We start from the raw sequence: 16,650 nt of genomic DNA, 5'->3' as shown, positions 1-16,650 counted from the left end.
ATTTGCTGATTATTTTCATAATAGTTTTTTTTAGTATTAATTTTTACTTCCTTGAGTCTGTAAAACTATATCTGATTGAGGCTTGAAAAATCCCTCACTTGATTAATTAGATCAAGTCTGTCCTTTTATTCTTGGTTTAAATTTTCTGTTTATTTAGAGTACTGTCTTTGACAGTTTCAGCTTCTTTGTATTTATTGCCCTCTTTAAACTTCCTTTTAACTAATTTCCATTTTCTAATTACTCTTAGTGCTACCTTCACAAGGTTAATTTGGCTGTCATTAGTGATTAGCATTTGTATCACTTACTGATCATTTTATATAGCTATTAACTTTGTTTCCCTATGAGTTTAGAAGTAAAAACGTCTGTCTTAAGAATAATGCCTCCTGGCTTTCAGGATACTTGCCCTACTTAAAAGTCTACAATTTTAAACGGATTCTAGATACGTAATTATTAAACAAAGCAAAGCTATTTGGATTCTACTACCACCCCCCTACTTTTCTCAAAAACAAACAAAAAACTCTCATCTGCTTGATTTCTCTATGTTTTTAGAGTAGGGCTGACAGAAACATACTTAATAAATCTGGGGGACAACTTGTGGTTTAATTTATGCTAAATGTAACTGTTGATTTAAAAATTACTGCTTTCAGTTGAAATACACACTTTAATAGATTAGAATAACAAACTTCACAAATTCTCTAAAGAGGAACCAACCTAAAACTGGTGTTCTATTTTAACTCCTCTTCCCTCTCTAACTTTCAGCTTATATTAGTTAAGTTTAAGTAACTTTTCAGAGCCCTGCAAATGAATAAAGTATATTACAGGGAAACTAATCTTACTGCTAAGCAGTGTGCTATATTACACAGTGAATGTTTGTGTTTTGAAGTTTAAAAATTATGTAAGATAATAGTATCATGAATGGTTTAAAAATGTCTGGTGACTTGCTTATTTTAAGTGATCACCGATAAGTCAGAAAATGTATTTTTAAATATGTTTTTTAAAGTGCCTTTTGAACATTTTTAAACAATGGATTTAAACAATTGCATAAAATAAATCACCGTGTTTAAAGCTGCTTTATCTGATTATTTTTAACTAATGTAAAAGTTATGGAAGAAACATTGTCTTTATGGGTATTTGGGGGGTTATTTTACCAAAAATATTAATTTAAGTTGTTCTACCAAAGTTTTTCACTTTGAATTGGCTTAAGTAATTTTATTGCAATATACATTATTTTTTAAAGCAACAAAATATTCTACCTCAGATCTTTGAATAATGTACCTTAAAAAATTACAAATACCTATTCTGTAGTCTAGGTGTGTTTGTATGGGGGGGGGTGTGTAGAAAGAGGGAAAGATTGTTTTCCTATTTCTTGCTATATTTTGATCTGTCATATATACTAAGAAAACAATTTATTCAACTAATTATATATTCAAATAGTTGTGCCCAGCATCTACCAGAAATACAGTGGTGAGCAAGACATACAGGATTCCTATTCTTGAAGAGCGTTAATTGTACAGCTAGCCAGCAAAACAAGTTAATAGATGAATGAACAAGATAGTTCAGAGAGTGCTGTTAGGAAAGCAGAAGTGAGATGATAGAGCAAATTTCTGGGGGGAGTGGGTGCCATTCAAACCTCTGAGGGGGTAATATCTGAGCCAAGACCTGAATGACAGATATTTTATACACTTCAAAAGGTATTTATGTCTACGAAGTTCTTTGCTCCCACTACGTAAAAAAAACAGTGTGTCCACCTTTGCTTAATCATGCTTTGGGCATATGTGAAGGCTCATTGAAAAGCCATCAGTAGGCCAAAAACTTGGTGGTTTTTTAGGCATATTTCATCCAGACCTCAGATCTGTTGATATTAGAATAGTCAGGGACTTGTAAAAGATGAATAAAAATTGGCATACCTCTTCCTAAGCAAATGATTGCAAGTGTTGATAAGGACCTTGAATCAGCCTATCTGCCTCAGTTTTCAGTAACCTTCTACCCAGCATGTTCCTTCTTAGTCCATATGTACACATATGGACATATACACATATGTACACAGTGTGTCTACACACACATATGGACATATACACATATGTACACAGTGTGTCTACACATACATACACACACTCATTTGGATTAACAGCTGTAGAAAAACTAAGTTTTCCTAAGTCATTAGGAAAACCTATTGGTAAGTCATTGGAGAAGAGATTTATTTATCTAAATACATACAGATTTACCACCTATTTCGGGTTTTCCTAAGGTATAGTCCTGGAAATGATTCAAGATTCTATTGCTGAATTTATCTTCTTGCTAAAGGGAAGGGCTCTGTCTCAAACAAATTTTACATCAGATCTAACAATGCTGACAGTGTAGGTTGTCCAAATAGAAATTCCTTGTGTTTAAGACCTAATGAACATTTAACAACTGAAGTTCAGCAACAAGGACATCCTCCAGATAAATCCATCAGTATTGGTAACACATGGAAGTAAACTTTGTTTTGCCATGAGTTAGATATGTTACTAATAAATGAATTTAGTATCGCTGCCTAGAACTTCACTGTAGTTTGTGAAAAGTTGACATAAGCGGAGCCATTTAAAAATAGAGCACAGGCAGCCCATTCCAGAGGAACTGCCTTGCCTGTCTCACTGCTCAAACCTTTGGAATGTTTGAACGTGGACTGGGCCAAACCGACATTGTAGTTCATACAGCTGTTTACAAAGCTAACAGGAAGGCAAACATCCTGATTATGGACTGAAAATGAGCGAGACACTTTAGAATTAGCACCCACTATGTATAGTTATAGGATAACTGAACTTATGTGCCCCTGTACAAATTCCTTCTTTCTACTCATGTAATTATTTCCCTTTTCTTTCTCATAAAGACAAAACGACAACAAAACCTTGCCTTCACCCCAATCAAAACACTATTTGTTTAGGTTTCAGCCTATATTAGTGCTTCCCAAGTAGATATTCTTTTTGATCTCAGTTGTTGCCTCACGCTTTGGCCTTTTATTTTTAGGTCAACAAATTCTTAAAATTATTTTTGGGGTGCATCATTTCTTCTACTGAAAGAAGCACCAGTTGTTTGTGTTAGTGTTTTTTGTATTCTGTTATTACTGTTTCTTTTTTAGAGGACCGAAAGTTTGTCCAGGGCACTTACACTCTTATGCTTTGCCTCTGTCTAGTGCAGTTGAGTACAGCTGCTTTGCAATAATGAAATAGTCATTGTCTCTTTTTTTATGAGATTCAGTTCTAGGATATAAGCTATTTGGGTTTTTTATTGAATGTCTGATGGAAGATTCACAGTACTTTGGTTTGTAGAAGTGCTTGACGATGTGCCATATATAGAACTAATTTGAGTACAGTGTCTTAGTCTTAACAGCTAATCAAGTTCTGACTTTTGTCAGCTTCAAATCTTTTTTCATGGAACTTACCCTAAATAAATTGCATTGTCTTTCTTCCTTCTACACCTTCTACACTGGAATTATATGCCTGGTAGCATTTAGGTTGAATTTTACTTTCCATTGATGTTATTAGATTGCAAAGGAATGGTGTGATAAAAATCTAGAAAGTAGTTTAAAAGAGAAGCAATGATTCAACTTTTTCTTTAGATCTTTTTTTAAAAAAGTTTTGATTTATTCTTTTAAAAATATTTTATTTATTTTCAGAGAGAGGGGAAGGAAGGGAGAAGACGGGGAGAAAAACATCAGTGTGTGGGTTGCCTCTCAGCCCCAACTGGGGACCTGGGCTGCAACCCAGGCAAGGGCCTTGATTGGGAATTGAACTGGCGACCCTTTGGCTTTCAGGCCAGCACTCAGTGCACTGACCCACATCAGCCAGGGCTTCTTGAGATCTATATAAGGCTGTCTTTTCTCTATTTGTACTGTTCAGTTTGTGTGTGTGTGTGTGTGTGTGAGAGAGAGAGAGAGAGAGAGAGAGAGAGAGGAAATGGGAGTAGAAAGCTATGGTTATTTAATACTTGGATTTTTCTTAAAATATTGAAACTATTGCTTTTTCATATAGTTAGATTTATATAACAAGTATTTATATTTGATGAGGTGACAGTATGTGCTTAGAATAATGGGGTATAGAATGATTAATTGTTCATAAAAATAGTTTTTACAAAGTTACTTGCCTAGTTGAATTTCCCCTCACTTTTTGCCTGAGAATTTCTGGCTCTTTGAATTCCCCTGTTCTTTTATTCTCTCATCCCATGTATTTTCTTTTTTCTTTTCTACTCATTGGCAGCAATTCTTTAATTCAAGATGTTTTATTCCCCCATTTTCCATCAGTAGATGTTTTGAACTTTTTAAAGAATTACATATCTTTTGAGAATTTTAATTCCTTCTCACCAACTGAAGAAACTTTCTTAGAATTAACTGAAAGGAGGAGGAATAGACATGACTCAGAAAATATGCACCCACATAACTCTAGAATTTCCTCTTCCCTTTGGAAATGTGGCCTTCTAGAACCTACCCAGCAAAAATATGGGCACTTTTTTAAATTTAATTCTTATTCAACTACAGTTTTCTGTTTTATATTCCCTGCCCTGCCCCCCCTCCAGTGCTCCCCACCTCCCTCCCATTTCCACCCCCCACCTTAATTATTGTCCATGTGTCCTTTATACTTATTCATGTGAGTCCCTACCCTTTTCCCCTATGATTCTCTCCCCTCTCCTCTCTGGACCCTGTCACCCTGTTGTGTATTCGAGTGTCATTGGTCATATTTTGCTTGCTGGTTTGTTTTGTTTAGATTCCTGTTAAAGGTGAGATCATATGGTATTTGTCTTTCACTGCCTGGCTTATTTCACTCAACATAATGTTCTCCAGTTCCGTCCATGGTGTTGCAAAAGGTAGGAGCTCCTTCTTCCTTTCTGCAGCATAGAATTCCATTGTGTAAATGTACCATGGCTTTTTGATCCAGTCATTTACCGATGGGCATCTAGGTTGCTTCCAACTCTTGGCTATCGTGAATTGTGCTGCTATGAACATCGGGGAGCATAGGTTCTTTTGGGTTGGTGTTTCAGGGTTCTTAGGATATTCTCCTAATAGTGGAATTGCTGGGTCAAAAGGCACGTTCATTTTTAGTTTTCTTAGAAAATTCCATACTGTTTTCCATAGTGGTTGTACCAGTCTGCAATCCCACCAACAGTGAACTAGGGTCCCCTTTTCCCCACAACCTGTCCAGCATTTGTTCTTTGTTTCTTTGTTTATGATAGCCATTCTGACCGGTGTAAAGTGGTATCTCATTGTGGTTTTAATTTGCATCTCTCTGATAGCAAGCGATATTGAGCATCTCTTCATGTGTGTCTGGATCCTCTATGTCCTCCTTGCAGAAGTGTCTGTTCAAGTCCTCTGCCCATTTTTTAATCGGGTTGTTTGTCTTCTTTGAGTGGAGTCGAGTGAGTTCTTTGTATATTTTGGAGATTATAAACCTTTGTCTGAAGTATCATTGGCAAATATGTTTTCCCAAACAGTTGCTTCTCTTTTAACCTTGATACTGTTTTCCTTAGCCATGCAGAAGCTTTTAATTTTGATGAGATCCCATTTCTTTATTCTTTCCTTTATGTCCCTTGCTCTAGGGGACATATCAGTAAAAATCTTGCTGCGTGGAATATCTGAGATTTTCTTGCCAATGCTCTCCTCTGGGGCTTTAATGGTTTCACGGCTTATATTTAAGTCTTTTATCCACCTTGAATTTATTTTGGTGTATGGTGTAAGTTGGTGCTCGAGTTTCATTTTTTTGCATATGGCTGTCCAGTTCTTCCAACACCATTTGTTGAAAAGGCTATCTTTACTCCATTTTATGTTACTGCCCCCTTTGTCGAATATTAATTGACTGTAGAGATTTGGGTTTATTTCTGGGCTCTCTATTCTATTCCATTGGTCTATGTGCCTGTTTTTATGCCAGTACCAGGCTGTTTTGATTACACTGGCCTTGTAATACAGTTTGATATCAGGTATTGTGATCCCTCCTACTTTGTTCTTCTTTCTCAAAATTGCAGCAGCTATTCGGGGTCTTTTCTGGTTCCATATAAATTTTTGAAGTGTTTGTTCTATGTCTGTGAAATACGCCATTGGTACTTTAATAGGTATTGCATTGAATCTGTAAATTGCTTTGGGTAGTATGGACATTTTGATGATGTTAATTCTTCCAATCCATGAACACGGTATATGTTTCCATTTATTTGTGTCTTCCTTGATTTCTTTCTTCAGTGTTGTGTAGTTTTCTGCATACAGGTCTTTTACCTCCTTGGTTAGGTTTATTCCCAGATATTTTATTTTTCTTTTTGCTATATCGAATGGGATTTTTTTCCTGATTTCTGCTTCTGCTGCTTCATTGTTGGTATACAAAAATGCCTTTGATTTCTGGATATTAACTTTGTATCCCGCTGTTATGCCAAATTCATTTATTAGTTCCAGCAGTTTTTTGGTAGAGGCTATAGGGTTTTCCATGTACACTATCATGTCATCTGCAAACAATGCCAGTTTTGTTTCCTCCTTTCCGATTTGGATGCCTTTTATTTCCTTTTCTTGTCTGATCGCTGCAGCTAGAACTTCTAATACTATATTGAATAGAAGTGGTGAAAGTGGGCAACCTTGTCTTGTACCTGATCTTAGTGGAAAAGCTTTTAGTTTTTGCCCATTGAGTATGATGTTGGCTGTAGGTCTTTCATATATGGCCTTTATTATATTGAGGAATGTTCCCTCTATTCCCACCTTGCTGAGTACCTTTATCATAAATGGGTGTTGTACCTTATCAAAAGCTTTTTCCGCATCTATTGATATGACCATGTGGTTTTTGTCTTTGCTTTTGTTTATTTCGTGTATTACATTTATTGATTTGCGTATATTGAACCATCCTTGCATCCCCGGGATGAATCCCACTTGGTCATGGTGTATGATCTTTTTGATGTATTGTTGGATGCGATTTGCCAATATTTTGTTGAGGATTTTAGCATCTATGTTCATCAGTGATATTGGTCTGTAATTTTCTTTCTTTGTTGTGTCTCTATCTGGCTTTGGGATTAGGGTGATGCTGGCTTCATAGAAAGAGTTGGGGAGTTTTCCCTCCTTTTGGATTTTTTGGAATAGTCTGTGAAGAATAGGGGTTAGCTCTTCCTTAAAAGCTTTGTAGAATTCTCCTGTGAAACCATCTGGCCCAGGGCTTTTGTGTGATGGGAGTTTTTTGATTACTTCTTCAATTTCATTTGCTGTTATTGGCCTGTTCAGGTTTTCTGCTTCTTTTTCATTGAGTTTTGGAAGATTATATTTTTCTAGAAATTTGTCCATTTCACCCAGGTTTTCAAATTTCTTGGCATACAGTTCCGCATAGTAATTTCTTACAATCCTTTCTATTTCTGTGGTATCAGTTGTAATCTCTCCTCTTTCATTTCTGATTGTGTTTATTTGTGTCCTCTCTCTTCTTTTCTTAATGAGCCTACTTAAAGGTTTGTCTATTTTGTTTATCTTTTCAAAAAACCAACTCCTGGATTCATTGATCTTTAGAATTGTGCTTTTAGTCTCTATGTCATTTAATTCTGCTTTGATCTTGGTTATTTCCTTCCTTCTACTTGCTCTGGGCTGTCTTTGTTGTTGTTCCTCGAGTTCTTGCAGGCGTTGGGTTAGGTTGTTTGTTTGAAATGTTTCTATCCTCTTTAGGTGAGCCTGTATCGCTATGAACTTCCCTCTCAGGACTGCCTTCACTGTGTCCCATAAATTTTGGGTTGTGGTGAGTTCATTTTCATTTGTTTCAAGGAGTTTTTTGATTTCCTCCCTAATTTCAATCTTGACCCATTCATTGTTCAATAGCCTACCATTCAGTCTCCATGATTTTGGGTGTTTTGGGTTTTTTCCTGTGGGGTTGGTTTCCAATTTCAGTCCCTTGTGATCAGAGAAGATGCTTGGTATGATTTCTATTTTCCTGAAGTTGTTGAGACTGGTTTTGTGTCCTATCATGTGATCTATCTTTGAAAATGTTCCATGTGCGTTTGAAAAGAAAGTGTATTTAGTTTCTTTGGGATGGATGGCTCTATATATATCAATTAGGTCCATTTCTTCTAGAGTGTCGTTTAATGCTGCTATATCTTTGTTGATATTTTGTTTGGAAGATCTGTCCATTTTTGACAGTGGGGTGTTAAAATCCCCTACTATAATTGTGTTGCTGTCAATATCTTTCTTGAGGTCCTCTAGGATTTTCTTTATATATTTGGGTGCTCCTGTGTTGGGTGCATATATATTTATGATGTTAATGTCTTCTTGGTGGATTCTTCCCTTGAGTATTATGAAGTGACCTTCTGGGTCTCTCTTTATAGCCTTTTTTTTGAAGTCTATTTTGTCTGATATGAGGATTGCTACCCCGGCTTTTTTTTCATGTCCATTTGCTTGGAAAATTTGTTTCCATCCTTTCACTTTCAGTCTGTGGTGGTCTTTTGTCCTCAGGTGAGTCTCTTGTAGGCAGCATATGTGTGGGTCATGCTTTCTTATCCATTCAGCTATTCTATGTCTCTTAATTGGTGCATTTAATCCATTTACGTTTAAAGTTATTATCGAAAGGTACTTATTCATTGCCATTTATGTACCTGTGTTCCTCTCTGTCTCTCTCTTTTCCTTCCTTTCCTTAAAGCAGCCCTTTTAGTAATTCTTGTAGAGCAGGTTTTGTGGAGGCGTATTCTTTTAGACTTCTTTTGTCTTGGAAGCTCTTTATTTGGCCTTCTATCTTGATTGAGAGCCTTGCTGGATAAAGCAGTCTCGGTTGTAGGCCTCTGTTTCTCATTACTTGGAATATTTCCTGCCATTCTTTTCTTGCTTGGAATGTTTCCGTTGAGAAGTCATTAGCCAACCTTATTGGGACCCCCTTGTATGTTACTTCCTTTTTCTCCCTTGCTGCCTTTAGGATTCTCTCTTTGTCCTGGAGTTTTGCCATTTTAATGATGATGTGTCTTGCAGTAGGCCTCTTTGGGTTCCACCTGCCTGGGACTCTCTGCGATTCCTGGATTCGTGTGACTTTCTCTCCCCTCATCTTAGGAAAATTTTCTGTTATTACTCTTTCAAGTAGGTTTTCTATCCCTTGTTCTTCTTCTTCCCCTTCTGGTATTCCTATTATTCGGATATTATTACGTTTCATATTGTCTTGCATTTCTCTTAGACTCTCCTCATTTTTTCTGATTCTCTTTTCCATTACCTCGTCCGTCTGGGAGATTCTTTCCACCCTGTCTTCGAGCTCGCTTATGCGGTCTTCTGCCTCATCAGTCCTACTATTCATACCTTCTACTGTGTTCTTCAGTTCAGAAATTGTATTCTTCATTTCCTCTTGTCCTTTGGTGATAGTTTCTATTTCCTTTTTCATGTTGGTATAGTTTGTGGAGAGTTCATTGTAGCTCCCCTGTAGTTTCTGGTAGCTTGTTGTAAGCTCTTTGAATTTCCTGATAACCAGTGCTTTGAATTCAAGATCTGATAGTTGACTTGCCTCTATTTCATCTAACATTCTTTCTGAGACTTCCTCCTTTTCTTTTAATTTGGGGATTGTTTCTTTGTCTTCCCATTGTTTGTGATGCTCTTCTTATTGGCCTCAGCTTCTTAAATTGATCTGTTCTGGTCCCCTGAGTTTATGGTGTGAACTTTTGTGGTAGGATACCTTTGAAATTCAGTGGTGCAGTCTCCTGTAGGTATCTTGGTGTTCTTCTCTTCCACTACTCCTCTGGTTGGTTTCCAGCTAGTCAAACCTTTTCTTTTGGTCTCACTAGCTGCAGCAGCCTGAGGGGCTGTTAGTGTGGCCTTTCTCACACGTCGGTAAGCTCAACTGGTCTCACCAGTGCCCTCCCAAGATCCAGACTGGCACCGCTCTCCCGTGCCCTACTGAGAGCGGATTTTCTCCCAGGCTTTCCAGCCCTGGCCTGGCGTGAGGGCACGCGCTCCCAGCCAGGCTTTCCTGTTCTTGTAGGCTTGGGTGCAGACCTTTCCCTGTGCTGTGGCTGAACACACAGGGCAACTCACAATTCTCCCAAACCAACAGCCGCAGCCTGACTCCCTGTGTTTCCCTGTCTGCGGGTAGGGATGGAGCTGGTGACTGGCTCTCTTCCAGGGGCCCAGCCAGCAGCCCGAGACTCCCCGAGACTGTTCAAGAGCCAGCACAGGTCCCATGCCACAGGGATCGCCCCGGGCGACTCTCAATTCCCCAAGCCGAGAGCCGGTGCAGGCCCCATGCTGGCCAGGAGGCACGGGCAACTGGCAGTTGCTCAAGCCGACAGCCACGGCTTGACTCCCGGTTCTTCCCAGTCTACGCCTGCTGAGTAGGGATGGAGCTGGTCTGCGCCAGGTGAGTAGGGATGGAGCTCACAACTGACTCACTTCTAGAGGTCCTGCCAGCAGCCCAAGACTCCCCGAGACTGTTCGAGGGTCGGCACAGGCCCCGTGAAGCAGGGAGTGCTCCGGCAACTCTCAGTTCTCCCAAGCAGGCAACCTGACTCCACAGGTTATCAGAGCTCTCTGGTTTGCTTCCGAGTGCCCACTCCTCTCTCTGCCACTACTGGCAGACCGATCTCTTATGGTGTTTTCCAATCTGCGCCCTGCCAGATGGGGGGGGGGGGGGTGCTGGTGACCAGTTCTCTCCCAGAGACGGTATTGCCCACCCTCGGCTCTCAGAGACCAGGGCAGCCAGCCAGGGCCCTGGCGCGGCCTGGCGGAGGGCCTGCTGCCGCCTCTGCCCTGCTCCCTCATACCTTGTTGATCTGCGGTCATCTCCTCTCCTCAACCTCTGGTCATTCAGTGTCCGCTACACTCTGGAGTCCTGCCTTCTTATATGCTGGGTCCCCGTTGGGCATCTGCTGCGCTCCTCCGCAGATCAGCCAGGTCCTTCCCTGGTGCGTGGAGAGAAGCGAAATCCTTTGTCCTACTCCACTGCCATCTTCCTCCTCTCTTCCGATAGGAGGAGAGGCACCTTTGGGCACATTTTTAAAAGCTGGAAAACTGCTAAGAATTTGCCTTACTATTTTAACCCCAAGGTGATATCATCTTGTCTAGCAAAAGTGCTACGTGACATTTTGAATGGCACTCCTTGTGGCAGAGGATAGCTCTTGGGAACAAAATCACAAGTATTTTTCTACTTTCTGAAAAGTGAGGCTGAGGATTCCCTTGTGCTTTGCAGTTGCCTCCTGGGATGTAGTTATCCACTGGGCACTGTTATCTTCTGCTCTGACTTGGATGTAGCCTTGTGGGAGGGACTTGTCTTCTCTTACTATCACAGCACAACAGAGACCAGACTTCATGGGTGTTCCAGAATAACAGACTGAGAATTCTCCAGAATAATTTAGGAGAGCCACATAGACCCATTGGGATTCTCTTGCTTCTCACCAAGCTGTCCTTCCTTTGCCACCTGTTTCCAAGGCACCAGAAGTAGCAGAACCCCCCTGCCCCGCACTCGAAGCATTCTGGGTACCATTCCATCTTTAGAGTCTGAGCCAGATTAGTACCTGTCTACTCTAAGAAAAACGAGGAAGACTTCCTTTCATTCCAGTCTCAAGCTCTCACTCCTCACTTCCACCGGAGAACCGATTCATCAAGTGGAAGCAGAAAAGAGTTGGGAAATCAACGAAATACCTCTATTTCCTTAGTGACCCTAAATTAGACATGTGACCAGCTATTTCTGAGATCCTTAAGTAATCATGGTATTTGGTGAGTTTTTATTTATTTGGTTTTTTAATCTGAAATTCTCATAATCTTTACCAGGTTAGACCTTCATTCTATGTTTTATTGTTCTTAGACCCTCTTAGGCTATGAAATCCTCAAACTTAACCAAATGGAAAACGGGTGTTCATAGGTCGAGTGGCTCAGTGAGAACAGGTGAAGCAGAACGGAGGGGTGAAGTTCAACCTGAGTCTGAAGTTCAAAATACGTCAATATCCAGTGTTCCTTATACTATACTTAGTGGAAAGAGGTGGAAAACAGCTGTGTGTTCGTAAGTTTTAATTTAAGATCACAAATGACCTCATTTAGGGCAGTTGATTACCTGGCAGTGATGTTAGTTAATGTCTTCGCATAAAATTTTTGCTACATATTAACGAGCAGAAATTTATATGGCCTCTTACTAAGTCAGTAGTCTTTATCAATCCTACCCTTACCGAATATTTTCTAAATTTGCTCTTTGTTAACTCTAGATCACTGAATAGAGTTATTTGAAACTCACTTGTAAGGGTGTCTTTTACAGAATTTTCTTTTTCCTTTATAAATCTATCATTAGATGTATAATTACTCGACTCTCTGTTGTTATAAAACTGAAAAAAGTGGAGCAGGGGAAATCGATGCTGTGAGAAAGTGAAGCGGTGACTACCCAAAAGCATGGTTACTGGTATCAGTGAGATTCATGATTCTTTTAAATGACAGTAAAGTACAGGGTCCGGCAGAAGCAGTGCCAGCTTGAGTGCGGTTGGTGAGGTATGTGAATGTCATGAGATGGACAGCAATTGGAACATTGCACCTAAAATGTTATATGGTGTGCTCACATGGTAATGATTTTGTAATAAAATATTTTGTAATAAGAAGGGCATTATTTGTGCCGTACCTTATACATCGGTTTCCTTTGAACTGGTATCATTATTATTCAAACTCCAAACTCCAAAGAGTTTGAATAATACTCAAACTCCAAACTCCAAACTCCAAAACTCCAAACTCCACTTTATGTGACAGGATGATAGTGGTTTCCTCTCTCAGATTATTGTGCGTCTCATACCTAACAATTAAAAATTAATCTCACCCCTGGCATAGAATGTTAAAATCAGGAGCCGTTACGGTTATTTCCTTTTACCTGTCCCACAGGTAAATCCTCCCAAGATTCAGTCCAGGCTAATCTGTACACCCAAAGTCAGCAAATAATTTATTTTGTTAGCTTTTATGTAAGTCAGATTCACACCCAGGAGACTGAGGTGTGGTAATGCAGCAGTCAAATCTCCTAACACCCTAATTCTAAACCAGTCAATTCACACAGAAACAGTTTGCTGAGTGACAGTTTGGCTTCTGGAGCCAAGGATGATGGGGTTAAATTAAATCTTGACTGTTCTGGCATTTCCTTACTGTCTTTCTTTTAGGAATAGTAGCCCTCATTAACAAAGCAGGAAACAAAACTCATTCCTCAAGGACCTCACCCTTTACTTAGTTCGAGGGTTTGGATGGAGAAGGGAGGTACGTCTTGAGGCAACACAAGTGCCGTGACCTCGCTTTCCCCCTCCTGTACTGCACACCTCCGTGAACTTGGTTCACTGCTTTTGTCTGCTTTAGTGTTCTCGTCTTGAGTTGATGTAACCGAATAGTTGCTGTTTCGATATTGTAGTAGTGATGCCCACAGTTTCCTTCCCATTGGATATAAATTAGCTGTACCTTAGAGCCCTCTGCTAAACATATAAGATGGGAGGAGAAGTGGAAACAGAGTAGACCCCTGCTCCATCTCCAGCCCCCAGGAGTTGGGTGCAGTCCCCCATTTTATTACATTCCCCTGGAGCACAAACATATCTTTCAGTAACAAGAAGAGGACCACACTTCTGTCAGTCATTGTGAAGGGCGGGCTGGCCAGGTTGAGGTGGGAATGAGCGGGGAGGGGAAGAAACTGCCTGGAGATGAGAAGCAACTTCCAAGTGTTGTGTAGTTCAGGCCTTTGCCTAGGGTTTGTATTTTTCAAAGGCTTTCTCATTACCCCTTCACTTTCCTTCTGCCCTAAAAGTCCAGTTCTTGTATTCATGTGAATGACTTATTTTTGCCCCAGGTACTTCATTGGTGCTGGGGTTGCAGAGAGGAAACAGCGCAGTCCTGCCCCAGGAACTCAGTGTCTGGAGAGGCTCTTGTGACTTAACTGTAGCAGAACTGATGAGCCTTCAAATGTGCTGCACCGAATGAGCCACCAAGGCTAAGGACTTAGGAGTAAAGAGCAGAACTCCAGGAAGACAGATGCCTAGTTACCTGAGATAAAGCCCTGCTGGGTGAACTGTTAGAGCAAACGAGGTTGCCTTTCGGAGGCTAAACTTTTTGTGAGATTACAGTTTGAGGGAGGTTAAACAATAACTTCTGTAATGAAAAATTTTGTTGGTAGCGTTTGAAAGTTTCAAAAGAAAAATTGAAGCTCATGTTAGAAATTTAAAATCCAGTAAATTTATTTTTTCTGTCATAGTTTAGACTGCTAGATCATTTGCCCACTCTTATTTTTGCAAATGAAACACAAGAACATACATTTGTGCCTGTACACATGCACACATATACCTCCACTTTGGGGGCCTCTGGTGAAGAGTCTGTCCTCAGGGTTGATGGGACTTGATGGAATCTGTTGCTGGCTGGAGGTGGACGTGCGGAAGGTGTTTGGAAGATGCCCTTGGGATTCACAACTACAGGGAAGTAGGAGAAACAGGTTTGTGCACAGGAAGGAATTGAACCTGTAAGGCCTAAGCCAGTCCCTCAGGGAAACTCTGGAACTGGGGTGACCTTTCAGTCTTGCCCACTTAGGGCAGGCTGCCTGGCCTTTATACAGCAATATTTACCCGTCACCGGACAAGGCCTGCTCAGGGAGTGGACATGACCTTGAACAAGGCAGCTGTCTTCAGCTGAGAGCCATCAGCTGCCAACACTCCCAGCAGCTGGGGAACGGGGGCCTCAGACTTGAAGGAGGGGCTGGACCACACCCCATGGTGTCCACTATAGAATCACTGTAAAGCGTGGTCTTGAAAGCTCACCCATGTCTTCTGTCTTTAGGCCTTTAATGTTTTTTTTGTTTTGACTTCTCACAATTATCTAGACTTTCCCACTCTGTACTCTCTGTACTTTGATTTTCAATACTTTGAAGTTTTCTTAAAGTTGAAAATCAGGCTAAAATGTACTTGTCTGAAAACTAAAATAGACACTGGACAAGGTGTGCCTTGCTCCAAAAGAGTAATTTCCTGAACCAGTTTGGTGTGCGTGTGTCACATTTTCTCTGCCCGTGTGTTTGTCAGTGCATATTTGGTTTGTTTCTGTGTCCAGGCCGTTGTGAGTGATGCTGCAGAGGGCACAGGTGTGCAGGTACCACTTCTGGAAACTGGTTTCAGTTCCTTCAGACAGATACCAGGTGTGGGCTTACTAGGTCATACGGTAGTTCAGTTTTCGAGTTTTCCCACTGGCTGTACCATTTTACATTCCCACTAACAGTGTATAATGGTTTCCTTTTCTCCACATCCTTGCCAGTTATTTACTTCTTTTTGAGAATAACCTTCCTAACAGGTGTGAGGTGGTAATCTCATGGTGTTGATTTGCATTCCCCTGACGACTAGTGATGTTGAGTGCCTTTTCAAGTACCTGTTGCCCGTTTCTATGTCTTCTTTAGAAAAATGTCTGTTTGGGTCCTTTGTCCATTTTTTCATTGGATTCTTTGCTTTATTTGCTATAGAGTTGTAGAGCCAATTTCATAGAATAGAATGGTGGTTTCCAAGATCTGGGGGGAGAGGGTAAGGGGTGAGTGGTCAGAGGGGTACGAATTTTCAGATACAAGACAACTAAGTCCTGGGGGTCCAAAGTAGAGCGTAGTGACTGTAGTTAGTAACATGGAACTTGGAGTGTACTTGGAAGTTCCTGAGGGTAGAGTTTAAACATTCTCACCACACAGAAAAAGAGAACTATTAAGTATATGAGGTGGTAGATGTGCTAATGATCTCCAGTCTGTATGTGTATCCAGTCATCACATCATACAGTTTAAATATATACAATTATATTTGTGAATTATTCCTGAATAAAGTTAAAAATAAATATTATTTTTTAAAAAATTAAAATCTAGTCCGAGAGGAGAATGGACAGAGATCCAAAGCTTTGGGTGCACCTATTATGTGCTGGCTTGAGCTGCAACTTTATGTGTACCAAATCTAATACCTATCCTGTGTGGCAAATGCCGTTATAATCTTAGTATCTCCATGGGCTCCTAACTGGCATTTAGAGAAATGGGTTGGTTCAGTAAATGCTTAGTTCTAGTTGCACACCAGAATCACGTAATGAGCTTTAAAAAAATGCTGATGCTCAGGCCTCACCCCTGACTCACTGAACCAGTGGGGTCCAGGGCTCTGGCGCTTTTAAAGTTTCTTGGGTAGTTCTGATGTCAGGCAGATGAGGTTTGACAACCACTGGTTTGAAGTGTGGTCCTGCCTCAGAATCGCCCGAGGGCCTGGGCCAACAGCAGTGGTTGTCTCCCTGACAGCCAGCCCTTGCTTCTTCATTTACGACAGAACCCCAGTTGTGTCCCCGTGGCAGTATGTGGTAGGTAAACACAGCCACCTCGGTTTTATACTCTAGTCCTATTATCCCATCGTACTCTCCCAGATACCTTGCCGTCTCCTGCAGCTGGAGGCCACCAGCAACAGTTGTAGCCAAAAACATGTAAGGAGACTCTGCCGGAGATGAGGTCTCTAGGAAGGATTTTGCTTCTGAAAAAAAGATGAAGGTACACAAGGGGAGCTGTCTGGCGCCACCCCTGAGCATGGTCGTGAGGATGTGCCACTAGGGGCAGCAGTGGTCTGTGGCCGTGAGATGAGACATCTAAGACGAAAAGCTGACGTGCTGAGGTCGGACAGAAAGAGCCTTGCTAACGTTGAGCTGCACCGAGGAGGCCTACGCGAGGTAATTCGATTATTATTGGGTATTGGGTTAGCATGCAGCGGAAAGCA

Source organism: Sturnira hondurensis, unplaced genomic scaffold (genome assembly GCF_014824575.4).
Source record: "Sturnira hondurensis isolate 20B ecotype Veracruz unplaced genomic scaffold, ASM1482457v3 Scaffold0005252, whole genome shotgun sequence".
Lineage (NCBI taxonomy): Eukaryota > Metazoa > Chordata > Mammalia > Chiroptera > Phyllostomidae > Sturnira > Sturnira hondurensis.
Note: the sequence above shows the minus strand (reverse complement) of the source record.